Below are 12881 nucleotides of genomic sequence, written 5' to 3'. Positions count from 1 at the left end.
GAAAAAAATATGATAGCTCTTAAAATAAGCTTACAAAAATGATTCTAATTATCGTGAAGGTAGAAACAGTGTGGGTAAAAGAATATAATAAAATCATATACACGAAAATCAAGAGGTGATTCTAGCGTTGTATCACAGTCTGCAGCAGGCACAGGGCTCTAGGGAGGTGTTCAGCAGATGAAGAGGGTGCTGGGTACAGCTATGCCTATAGTGTCGTAGAGAAAGGATGGTAGGCAGGGATTGGGGGAAGGCCTAGGAAGAATGTATAAGTGTAGGACAATGGAAGAGGAACGCAGTGGCTTCTGGGTGGGAACATCCACACATACTGAATGCCAGGTAGATCTGGAAAAACCGGGAAAGAGAAAACGAGGCTACATTAATTCCCACACGACATTTCCAAACAAGTGCAATCATACGAAATGATTCGTTTCAGCCCATTTGTTAGTTTTTATAAAAATGTTTTCCTTTACATTGAAAAGAGGAAAAGAAGTTCTGCATGGTGGAGACTGAGACAGAAGGATTGACAGAATCAGCCTGGGAAAGCATTGTAAGTCACAGTCCAGCCTGGACTGAAATCTCAAATCAAAATGAAGGACAAAAATAAAATAAAATTAGATATAGGTATCAACCAGCAAGCAGAAGAAAGTTTGCAATTTTGTCAGACCAGGGAGCCGAGTAAAAAGAGACATTGGCTTAGAGCTTCCAGAATTTTCTGGAACTGCTGAACTAATGCAAGGAATTCTCTCCCGCTATCATGGGAACGTGTGAAATGGAGATTTTCTTCCTCCCCTCCCACAGGTACTGAGATGAATGTGCACCTGGGAGTGCTCCGGGTCCCCTCGGGGGTTAAGAGATGGATTCTTTCCAAACCTGCTGGACATCTGGAGATGAGCCTGAGATTGCTCATCTGTGAAAAAGAACAGGCAAGGCTTTTCTTACGGAGATTGCCTGAGGGTAACTGAGAAAATGCTCCAGTGTGCATGCCACAGAGTAGGGCCCTTCATGGCTCTTAACTGTTGGGACACAGCAGTAAGGAAAGTCTGGCAGAGCTTTAAATCTAAGGCAGGCACTGTGAAAATCAGTCCTCCGTTCCTTGCCTACTGGGAACACAGGGATCTACAGCAATGAAACTGTCTCTCTGGCACCCTTTGTTTTCACAACTTGAGAATCAGGAAGTGCATTTCATTCTTGGGCCTTTTGTAACCTGTTAGGAGGTGTTTCAAATCATGCCTTCAAGCAAACCCAAATCAGGTCCCCACCTGGGAAGGCAGACCCATCTATGTATGGTTTGATCTGGGGAGCTCACTGGTGCCGGGTGTGCCTATTGGCTGCCGTGCACTGTTTGGCATGTCAGTTAATATCTGCATAGGAAAATGCTCGACCCGTCCAACTATCACCTTAGTCCTTAGATCTGTCCAGATAAATCATGCCACATGAGAATTTCACCTCTGTCTTGCCTTGGCAGGGACAAAAATTCAAGAGAAACAGGTATTTCATTGACATATAATAGTCTGGGTTCCCCCCCATTTGTCTGCAACTAAATATTATTTAACACAATGCTGACACGGTTCTGTTAGAGGTGTTCCATTAATCCCCTAGCAAATACAAGAGAAGAAAGGGTGGATGTGTGGACTTTCATTTGGCTCAGGCCTCTTGCCTGCAGCACACATTCTCTCCCCAAGGTTACAAATTTTCTTTTTATCATGAGGTACAGGCAGTTGTTTATATAAATGTCAGCATACTGAATATTATCTTAATGGTGTTCTAACATATGCTCAATTGTACAGACCGTTTCTCTCCCTTAACAATAAGTCGTTGACAATTCCTCGGGCCCTGGAGCACAGTGTCCTGGGTCTAAATTCAAGCTGTCCTACTGCCTAACTCGGCAGCCTTGAGCACTGTCCTGATCCTCACTGCCCCTCAGTGTTTCATCTATAGTGAACAATGAGGGTTTGCAACATTGTCCATCCTAAAAGTGTGCTCTGAGCACCGAATGACTCAACACTTTTAAAGGATATGGTGCATGAGAAAGTTTTGTCAATGTTTAAATTTGGCTTTATGTATCATTGTCACTATAAAGCATACCAAAGGCTAACGTTTGCACACAATCAATTACATTTGAGATATGTTAGAGTGAACAGCTTAGATGCCTAGGGCATCCCTATCAAATCACCACACACTTCAGAGCGTAAGCCAACTGGAATTCCTTTAATTGCTAAGCCTCCAGAGGAGATGCCTTCTTTTCCTCTCTTGTGGCTTTTCTGATGGGTTCGTCTTTCCTTGGTTTTGTGACAGTCTCATTTAAAGTTCTTAAAGTCTTCTGTGACCTTCCATTTGTTTGTCAGATTTCCCAGTTTCTGTGATGTGGACAACAGTTGTTAGATTCCAAACCCGGTATAATCTCTTCTCAAGATCCTAAATTGCATAGCTACGGGTTCCCTTTCCAGAACAGGAGCATTCATGAGGCACTGGGGGCTAAAGCTTGGGCATATCTCATTTGGTAATGCAACTCAGACTACTCTGGTTACAAACAAAGATCATACATTTTGCACCCAAGTGAGAAAAAAAATCATCCTAAAGAAAGCTTGTGAAGTATTACGAAAAGATGACAACATGAGAAGGGCTGACTTTGTGTTATTTGGGGGGGGGGTTATATTATATTACTTCACATATCTTCTAGTAACACAAATCACTCATGGAAATCAATTAGCAAAGTTGTTGAACACAAAAGCCACTTACAATAACACAGGAAGCGAGAAGATATTCCAAGTAGTGCTGTATTAAATACTGCAGACCTCTGTCCCAACATTTCACACAATGACTGTTAGGTGTTTTGTTTTGTTTTTCATCTCAGTGTTTTACCCCTGTGCCCAGTCAACTGAAAAAAAAAGTTTCCCTTATTTTTATGTGCCTCAATTAAGACAACCACTGGTCTTGTCTCTGAAAAACAGTTAAGTAACACATATTGGTTAGAGGTATTTATCTCTGACCCACATGACCTGTGTTTGTTTTTGACCCTCATTACTTGCTGGCTGAGTCATTTCTGTTTTAGTTTTCACGTTTTATAAGAAATGTTTCTTTGTTAATGTATCTTGTCTTCTTTTTTAAGGTATGTTTGTTTGCATATTTTACGTATGATTGCATGCTTTCACAGCAGAAGAATGCTATGGATCACTATAGATGGTTATGAGCTGCCATGTGGATACTAGGAATTGAACTCAGGAGCTCTAGAAGAGCAGCCAGCACTTTTAACCACTGAGCCATCTCTCTAGCCCTAGTTCTGATTTTGGGTTTTCTTTTAAAAATGAATAAATCTTTATTATTATTTTTACATATACATTTATATTATTACACATAAAGACAATGATCTACCTATAGCAAGAAGAATCATGACACAATTAGGAATTATATAAATGTAACATTCATAGTGTTTTGGCTATTTGTATTTGGCAGCCTTGAAGAAAACATCTTTCCTATCTTGGTGAATCTAAAATTCTGAATGTAAATCAATATCTATCATATCTCATCTCTATAAAATAAAAAGAAGACCAGATAGTTTAGTTTTACAATTAAGCTTAGTTGTTTAGGGGTTAGTTCTGATATTTTTAAAGTCATGAAAAATTTAACTTCTCAGTTACCAGCTATAGGAAGGTATAGTCTTGGCATTGGGCAATGGTGGAGGGGCACTGAGGAAGTTAAGAATAAATATTAACCATGTTTTTAAATATATATTTTATTAATTTATTCATATTACATCTAAATTGTTATTCCATCCCTTATATCCTCCCATTCTTCTCTCCCTCCCACTTTCCTCCTACTCCCCTCCCCTATGACTATGACTGAGGTGGACCTCCTCCCCATGTATACGCTCATAAGGCATCAAGTCTCGGTATCCTGCTATCCTTCCTCTTGGTGCCACCAGTCCTACCCATCCAGGGGACATGGTCAAATATGGGCCACCAGAGTTCATGTGAAAGTCAGTCCCCACTCTCCTCTCAACTGTGGAGAATGTCCTGTCCATTGGCTAGATCTAGGTAGGGGCTCAAAGTTTACTGCACGTATTGTCCTTGGCTGGTGCCATAGTTTGAGCAGGACCCCTGGGCCAGATCCACCCATCATAAGGTTCTTCTTGCAGATTTCTAAGACCCTCTGGATCCTTCTATTTCCCTATTCTCCCATGCTTCTCTCACCTAGAGTCCCAATAGGATGTCCTCCCCTCTGTCTCAGTTTCCTGGTAAGTGAAGGCTTTCGTGGGACATGCCCCTTGGCCTAGTATGCAGATATAAGTGAGTATATACCATTTGAGTCTTTCTGCTTCTGGGTTAACTCACTCATTATGATCATTTCTAGCTCAATCCATTTATCCACAAATTTCGGGAATTCCTTGTTTTTAATAGCTGAGTAGTATTCCATAGTGTATATGTACCACAGTTTCTTTATCCATTCTTCTATTGAGGGACACTTCGGCTGTTTCCATGTTCTGGCTATTATGAATAAGGCTGCTATGAACATGGTTGAGCATATGTCTCTGTTGTGTGGTAGAGCATCTTCTGGGTATATTCCAAGGAATGGAATTTCTGAGATAGCGCCAGATAGATTTCCTATTTTTATACTGTCTGAGTCACTGTCCTATTGCTGTAGAGACACCATGACCAAATCAATTCTTATGAAAGAAAGCATGCAACCAGGAACTTGCTTGCAGTTTTTAGATGTTTAGTCCATTACCGTTGTAGTGGGGAGTATGGCAGCATGCAGGCAGGTACTGGAGCAGTAGCTGAGAGCTATATCCGGATCCCCAGACAGCAGGAAGAGAGGAAGCCTAGGTTTGCCATGGGCTTTTGAAAATTCAAATACTTTACTCCCAGTGACACATTCCTCCAACAAGGCCACATATCCTAATCCTTCTAGTCCCTTCAAATAGTTACACTCCCTTGGGACTATTCAAATATATTAGCCTATGGGTACCGCTCTTATTCAAACCATCACAATACCTAATCTGATTGTTATGTGGATTTATAACGATGAGCGTGGACTGACCTTTATAATTTGGAAATTAGCAAAAGGTAACATTGGAGACCGGAAACATGGCTCCACAGGTAAAAGCACTTGTTGGTCTTGTAAAGGAACTGAGTTCAGTTCCCCGTATGGTGGCTCACAAGCACCTGAAACTGCAGTTCCAGAGAGTCTTGCACCCTCTGCTGAACTCCACAGTTACCGTGGACACACATGGTGTGCTTGCATACTTACAGACAGAATATTCATACATATACAAGAAATCAATTGTTTTAAAAAAAACTAAAATTAAAATAAATGTAAGGTCAGCTGATTCTTGTTCTTAAATAGTTATATTTACATAAACTTCAGTAAAAATGTTCAAATATATACTCCAAAATTCAGTTGAGAGAGAAAAGTTTAATGTTCTTTTATAAATAATAGACTTTTAGCCGGGCATGGTGGCGCACGCCTTTAATCCTTGCACTCGGGAGGCAGAGGCAGGCAGATCGCTGTGAGTTCGAGGCCAGCCTGGACTACAAAGTGAGTCCAGGACAACCAAGGCTACACAGAGAAACCCTGTTTCGAAAAAAACCAAAAAAAAAATAGACTTTTAAATGTGTTTAAATAACTGGGGATACACTCAAACTAAGGCACCAGCCAAGGACAATACAGGCGGTAAACCTTAAACCCCTACCCAGATCTAGCCAATGGACAGAACACTCTCCACAGTAGAGTGGAGAGTGGGATATGACTTTCTCACATACTCTGGTGCCTCACCTTTGACCATGTCCCCTGGAGGGGGAGACCTGGTGGCACTCAGAGGAAGGACAGCAGGTTACCAAGAAGAGACTTGATACCCTATGAACATATACAGGGGGAGGTAATCCCCCTCAGGAACAGTCATAGGGGAGGGGAATAAGGGGAAAATGGGAGGGAGGGAAGACTGGGAGGATACAAGGGATGGGATAACCATTGAGATGTAACAAGAATAAATTAATAAAGGAGAAAAAATAAAAAATAAAAGAACTGGGGATATAGCTCAGTGTCACAGTGCTTATCTAGTAAGCATGTGGCACTAGGTTCAATCCCTACTTTAAACGAGAAAGAGAGAAAGGGGAAAATTAAGGTGTGTGCCTAAAATCCTGGCACTTAGAGGGCAGAGGCAGATGGATTGCCACAAGTTTAAGGCCAGCCAGGGATATGTGGTCACATTTTCGTCTCAAAATTTTTAAAGATTTTTTTTTAGTGATGTTTTCCTTTATTGCATTCTCCATTTTGTCAACAACAATAAAATTGTTGTATGGGCAAAAAAAAATATTTGGAGCCATTCCTATAAAACAAAAACAAAAACAAACAAACAAAAAACCAAACCAAAACAATAATGCTACAACATCTGAAGGAAAAATCTCTAAGCCCAGGTCATTTGGTAAGAGTGGTTTAGAACTATGTGTACCTCTACCTACATGGAATCCCCAAGTGAGCATTGCAGGGACATTACAGATGCCTAGAGGAAGGCCAAGAACAGTCTGAAGATAATTTTCCTTCAACAGTCTCCACTCCAGGTGAGAGAGGTATGGGAGAATGTGGAGATAGAAGGACCTAGAGAGTCCAGGAAACCTACAAGAAGACCATCAAGGCTGGTGGATCTGGACTCAGGTGGGCCTGTATAAATTGCTGTACCAACCAAGGACAATGCACACAGTAAACCTAGACCCCTTATTCTGATCTAGCCAATGGACAGCACATTCTCCACAGTTGTGTGGAGAGCAGAGACTGACTCTGACATGAACTCTGGTGCTCCATATTAGACCACTTCCCCTTGGTGAGGAGGCTTGGTGGCACTCAGAGAAAGGATAAGCAGGCTACCAGGATTAGACCTGATAGGCTGTAATCATATGGTGGGGGATGAGGTCCCCTCCTGTCACAGACCTAATGGAGTGGAGTAGGGTGAAAAAGGGAGGGAGGTGGGAACGGGAAGATACAAGTGAGGGGATAACAATTGAGATGTAATCTAAATAAATTATTTAAATAAAATTAAATAAAAACTGTCTCCAGTAAAGAAAGTCTCCACTTCCCCAGCTAAAAGCAAAAACTGTGAAATGCTTCTCCTTAGCCTATCTCTGATGAAGCCCCTTGAATTTCTGTCACACTCCAATTTAACCACCTAGTTAGCTGACCCTTGAAATCTTATCACACCAAAATAGGCCCCAGGTGACTCCATAGGGGAGGAAAGGATGAGGGACTGCACTAAACTCCTCCATGTTCAACTCTACAGATTCCTCAGAGAGTTCACAGTTGAGTCACAGTCTCATTCAGCCCAAGGCTCCAGAAGTAATACACACATGGGAATGAGAAAGCCTTCCTGTTAGACAATGGGCCTTCCATCTGCCCTTTTCTGTCTCCCTCCCAGAAATAAGGCCACAATCTCCTACAGTCTATTCTGATTTTAAAAAGTAAAAACATGTGACCATCCTCATCTTTTTACCAGGATGCTCTGAACTGAAGATCTATCACTGCACTATGGGCACAAGCACCTCTGACACAAGAACCATTAGAAAATTGATGTATTCCATACCCTGAGCCACAGCCCTGAGACCTCATTACGCATAGCTATAGTTTAGGCAGTAGCTCAGTCACAACTGAGGAAACCTCCACCCTGATGTCAGAACCACTCCAACTCTGTTCACACTGTGATCCTATTCTATGATGCCTGGATCCTTCACAAGTACCCGGGCCCTTTGTGTTACCACCAATGTATCAATGCACCCTAGGTATCAGGTCCTATATAGGATTTTGGGTCTCAAAGATGAAAGTACTTTCATGAATGCTGTACTTTGGGTTTGTTTCATAGAAGTTCCATGGACAACATTCATCAGACACCAGTGCCACCTACACAACAAGATGCATCCAACAGCAGCAGAACACACATTCTTCCCCATATGCTTGCAACATTCTCGATGACAAAGCATAACTTAGGCCATAAGACAAGTCCTAAAACATACAGGAGGACAGAACTCACATCACATTTCTCTCTCCTCCTTCGTGTCCCCTCCCTCTCTCTCTTTTTTGAGGGTTTCACTATGTAGCCAAGCCTGGTCTTCAATTCACAATCCCTCTACCTCAGTCTTCTGAACACTGACACACACACACACACACACACACACACACACACACACACACACACACACATATCAGCAGTGTAAAACTAAAAAAGAGTTACAAGAGGAACATCAGAAAATTCACCCAGATATGGAAATTAACCATGTTTGTAAACAACCAAAGGGACAAAGAAAAAATTTAAATGCAAAAAAATATATTGCCACAGAAATGGAAAGATAAATGTATCCAATGCAGAGGAAGTCGTTCAATAAAGGAAAGCCACAGCAATTGATGCTGCGATCAAAGGAGAAGATCTCAGTATTTTAAAGAAAGTATCTCAAAGAACTAGGGGAGGAGGAAGAAATAATAATCTCAGGAGAGGCAGGGGTCTCACATCAACCTGGGCTACATAGAGTTTCAGGCCAATGTGCACAGCAATACATTGTCTCCAAAAAGAAAGAATCAAACCAGCTTTAAGGGGGCTTGATATATAGTGCTTAGAAAAATACAACAATGACATATATACTTATAATGACACTTAAAATTTTTTTGAGCAAAATAATAGCCTACGAGCCATATTGTCATAAATATAGCTCTATCCAGAAGTCAAATGTCAATTAATATATGCAGAACAAATGATGGAACCATAAAAACAGTGCTCAACAACTAGCATCATAAGAAGTGATTCAAAAAAGCCTTATAAATGGATGCTCAGTCTGCACCAAATCCCACAGCATTCACTTAGTCACCATGGTAACCATTATGGCCAAGGAAAGCTGAGAAAAACACAACATCACAGTCCTCCATTTGCTTTCTAATATGTACTAAGAACTGAACATAACTGACAGAATACACAGTAATTAACCTCAAATATTTTTCATGATAAATACTATCATGGCTTAATCAATATACACAGATACATTTACATATACATACATTCTTTTTCTTAAACTCAAGAACTCAGGAATTCATCAAGGCAGATTTGTTTGCAGATAAAAGATGAAAATTCCACAGTGCAATTGTAAAAACAAGAGCTACTAAACTATTTTATTTTACTAACTTATTCTTACAAAAACTGCCTATGAATTTTCTGAAATATTTTTCTCCCTAGTTTGAATATATTGTCAATTATTTCTAAAAGATGATAATACAAATTTGAATGGATAGATGATGCAATGATTAATTACATGTGTCAACTGTGATACAGTGCCCGGATATTTCGTCAGATATCTTGGATGTTACTATGAGGGTGATTGGATGAGATTTACATTTGAATCTGTACACTAAGTAGGGCAGATTGCCCTCCATGGTCTGAGCAGGCCTTATTTGTTACTTAGAACCACGCATAAAGCAGAAAGCTGATACTCTTTAGTAAAGAGGTTATTCTGTAGATCACTTTGGATTTCATTTGTGATGCTGGCTATCAATTCACATGTCAACTGCTTGTTCAGTTTGTTCAGGAAACTGCTGGCCTCTTCCATCAAAATTTGAATTGACCAAGCCTCCAAAATCATATAATTCTTTGGTATCTCTACATAGATAGATAGATAGATAGATAGATAGATAGATAGATAGATAGATAGATAGATATAAGAGAAAGTATGTGTGTGAGAGAGATAGACAGACAAACCTGGTATTGGTTCTGTTTTTCTAGAGAACCTTGATTAGTATAACTATTCAAAAATCATTTCTATCATAGAGTAGCCTATGCTTTTAAACAAACAAAAAATATCTCGGAAATATTTTTCTTTTCTCATGGAGAGATTTATGTTCCAAATATTGATTCTTTGCCCTGGATGCATAGAGAGAGTATCCACTTAATGAAAATGGAAATTTTAATAGTGATGAAGTCATATGGTCTGTATTAGAATTTGTGCTAGCAGTTTAAGTACTAGTTCTGCAAACCTATGAACATAATTCTGCTTGTTGTCCCAATCAATTTTGACTTAATGAAGAACTAATCCCACTTGTTAAACAATGACCATTATGTTAAGGATATTTTCTGTAGAGAAGTTTTCTGGGTTTTTTGTTTGTTTTGGGATTTTGAGGGTTTTGTTTTGTTTTGTTTTTGAGACATAGTGGAGATGTGAATATACAAAGGGTATTCATAGTTTCATTATCTCTGTACTTTTTAAAAAGAATTGCTTGTTTCAAAACAATTAGGTGGCTTTCTACCATCACAGTTTAAATGCAAAGTATGTGTGTCTTGGTTCATATCATCTATTTTAAAGAAATGCCTCACTGACCAGGAAACTACTAAAGTATTTCCATTAAGATCTGAGTCTCAGGCCAGCCTGGTCTACAAAGCCAGTCCAGGACAGCCAAGGCTACACAGGGAAATCTTGTCAGTGTAATATGCAAGTGCTTGTCTTAGATGCACAAGGCCTTTTATTTGGTCAAAATGCATATTTTAACAGAGTTAAAAGAAATGATTGTCATACATGTCTCTAGGTGTAGTGAGACAGCATATAAAATACTTTTGTTTAAAAAAAAACTACTGTACATTCACTGAAAGTCCTATCATTGATAAGAACATGAGAATAGGAAAAGTATTGGAAAAAAGCTGCCCACCTATGTGCAGCGCTTATAAACTGAACATAAGACACTGCCGAGAGAACTTGAAAAGGACAAACTGTCATCATGTGTCAGAAGTTTAAGTATTATCCACAAATTGATCTATAGATTCAGTGCAACTCTGATTTTTAAAAACTTCCAGAATATAACTTTTTGTTTGTTTTGTGAAACAGGGTCTCACCATGTAGCCCTGGCTGTCCTCAAACTCATTCTGGCCTCAAATTCAGAGATCCACCTGTCTCTGCCTCTTGAGTACTGGAATTAAAGGCATGTCCTACCATGCCTGCCCTCAAAGTGCACCTTTAAAAAAGAAAAGCACATGTAAATTAAACTTGCAATAAAGAACACTAGCTGAGTACCCTCTAAGTCAATTTACTTTTCACACTACCACAGAATGAACACTCAGTCTCAGAGATGACCCTGCCCCTTTTAAATGCTACTCATGAGCCCTACATCATTTTGTGCTTCTAGAACAGTCCCCTCTTCAGGTTCAATTAACTTGCTTGGACAGCTTCCAAAACTCAAGGAAACATTTTTATCAGTTTATATTAAATGATAATATGAAGGATAGAGGCAAAGCGATAATAGCAAAGAAATGTATGGCAAGCTATGTAAGCAGGGATCCAGTGGATCTATGTTTCCTCTGGGTGCCACCCTCTAGCATTTCCCATGCATTGAGTTATACAATGGATCTCCAAATTCATCTCTTTCATATTTTTACAGACGCTTACTTGCATAGACATAACTGAAGGTTAGACAATCTTGTAGAAATGTGGACAAAGAATGTACAATCTATGCTAACAGACTACCCAGATGGTAAAACCCAACAAGGCCTGTCCAGATTTTTCTTGACTGTTCTATACATTGTTTCTTCCTCTCTAATATAGGGCAGAATGCTTACTAAAATGGGGAATCTTGTGATAAAATAAGTTAGGTCAGAGAATTTCTTTATGGTAGTCCATACCAAAAATATTACAGATCATATGACTCACCTTGTGGAAGAGAAATTCTAAGGTCTGTAGCATGTATTGCTGAGGTAATTATGATGCAGAAACTACACAGAAACATATACATATGCATGTTATATGTCATACTAAAAGAAGGAGAATTAATAGTATTATTATTAATACTAGTATAATCAGAAAAGAAATACATAGCAATATTGTAAATGTATTTTTGAGCATCAGTTTCCTTCTTTGGCTGAACTATTCATTGCTTTGTGACAAAGATGTCCACTTTAAGATGGGGGCATATAGAAGGACCCAGAGGAGGCAGGAGCTCCATAGGGAGACCATCAAGTCCTGCAGCTCTGGACCCAGGGGGCCTACACAAACTGATGCACCAACCAAGGACAACGCATGCAGAGAACCTAGATGCCCTGTTCAGATGTAGCCCATGGACAGCTCATTCTCCAAGGGGTGAAGGGGGACTGTCACTGAACCTCTGACATGCACTCTGGTACCCACGATTTGATCACTGCTCATTGGACGGGGAGGAGAGGAAGGGGATGCAGGTTATCCTGATGAGACCCGATGGACTATAGTCAGAAGGCAGAGGAGAAGGGCCCTTCCCTCAGAGGTCTAGGGAAGGGGAATGGGGCAGAAGAGGGAGAGAACTGGAAGATAAAAGAGAGAGAACAAAGGGATAACAATCAGGGTATACTCTGAATAAATTATAATAAATTTAAAAATGGTCTTAAAGACCAATATTTAAAAACCATGTAGCTGATGACAAAGAAAACTTTCACCTGCTGTACCTCTTCAATGATGAGATCAAAGTAGATTTCATACTTACTTCCACGCTATTTTCTGAGCCTTATGCAAGCCATTGTACCACATGTTCAGGATCATGATGTCACAGGAGGTGGGTATCCACCAGAGATAGAAGTGACAGGGTATAATGGGCATTGCTGCACTTCAGATCTACAGTAGATACTTTGGAAGGCATCACTACACACTGCTTCCTTAAGCCATTTGGTATGAAGGTCAGTAACTGAAGAACAGCTGCCCAGGAAGAAACCAGCAGTCACTGTGCTTTAAGGAATAAGTATGTGCCCTGAACCATGTTGAGCATTAGTGAGCAACCAAAGGCACTGAAACAATGAGGTATTGATGATAACAATGGGCTTCTCATCAGGGTCTTTTTCTTCTCTTGGTTTCATTTATCCCCTAGCAGCAATCTGAAAAGAAATAGGAAGTAAACAGTATACTGAT

The 12881-nt window shown here is 40.0% G+C and overlaps 1 long non-coding RNA gene across 1 annotated transcript; it reads right to left on the bottom strand.

Annotated features, from left to right (window-relative positions):
- Positions 1-2241: 2241 nt before the first annotated feature.
- LOC311601419 lies at positions 2242-11444 on the bottom strand. The gene is made up of 3 exons (XR_014780573.1): positions 10850-11444; positions 2740-2878; positions 2242-2357 (listed from the first exon to the last, which is right to left on the bottom strand). It is a non-coding gene; the product is annotated as an uncharacterized lncRNA (long non-coding RNA).
- Positions 11445-12881: the final 1437 nt, after the last annotated feature.

This window comes from Acomys minous (assembly GCF_964271855.1).
Source record: "Acomys minous genome assembly, chromosome: 7".
Lineage (NCBI taxonomy): Eukaryota > Metazoa > Chordata > Mammalia > Rodentia > Muridae > Acomys > Acomys minous.
This window is presented reverse-complemented; position numbering and strand designations above follow the sequence as displayed.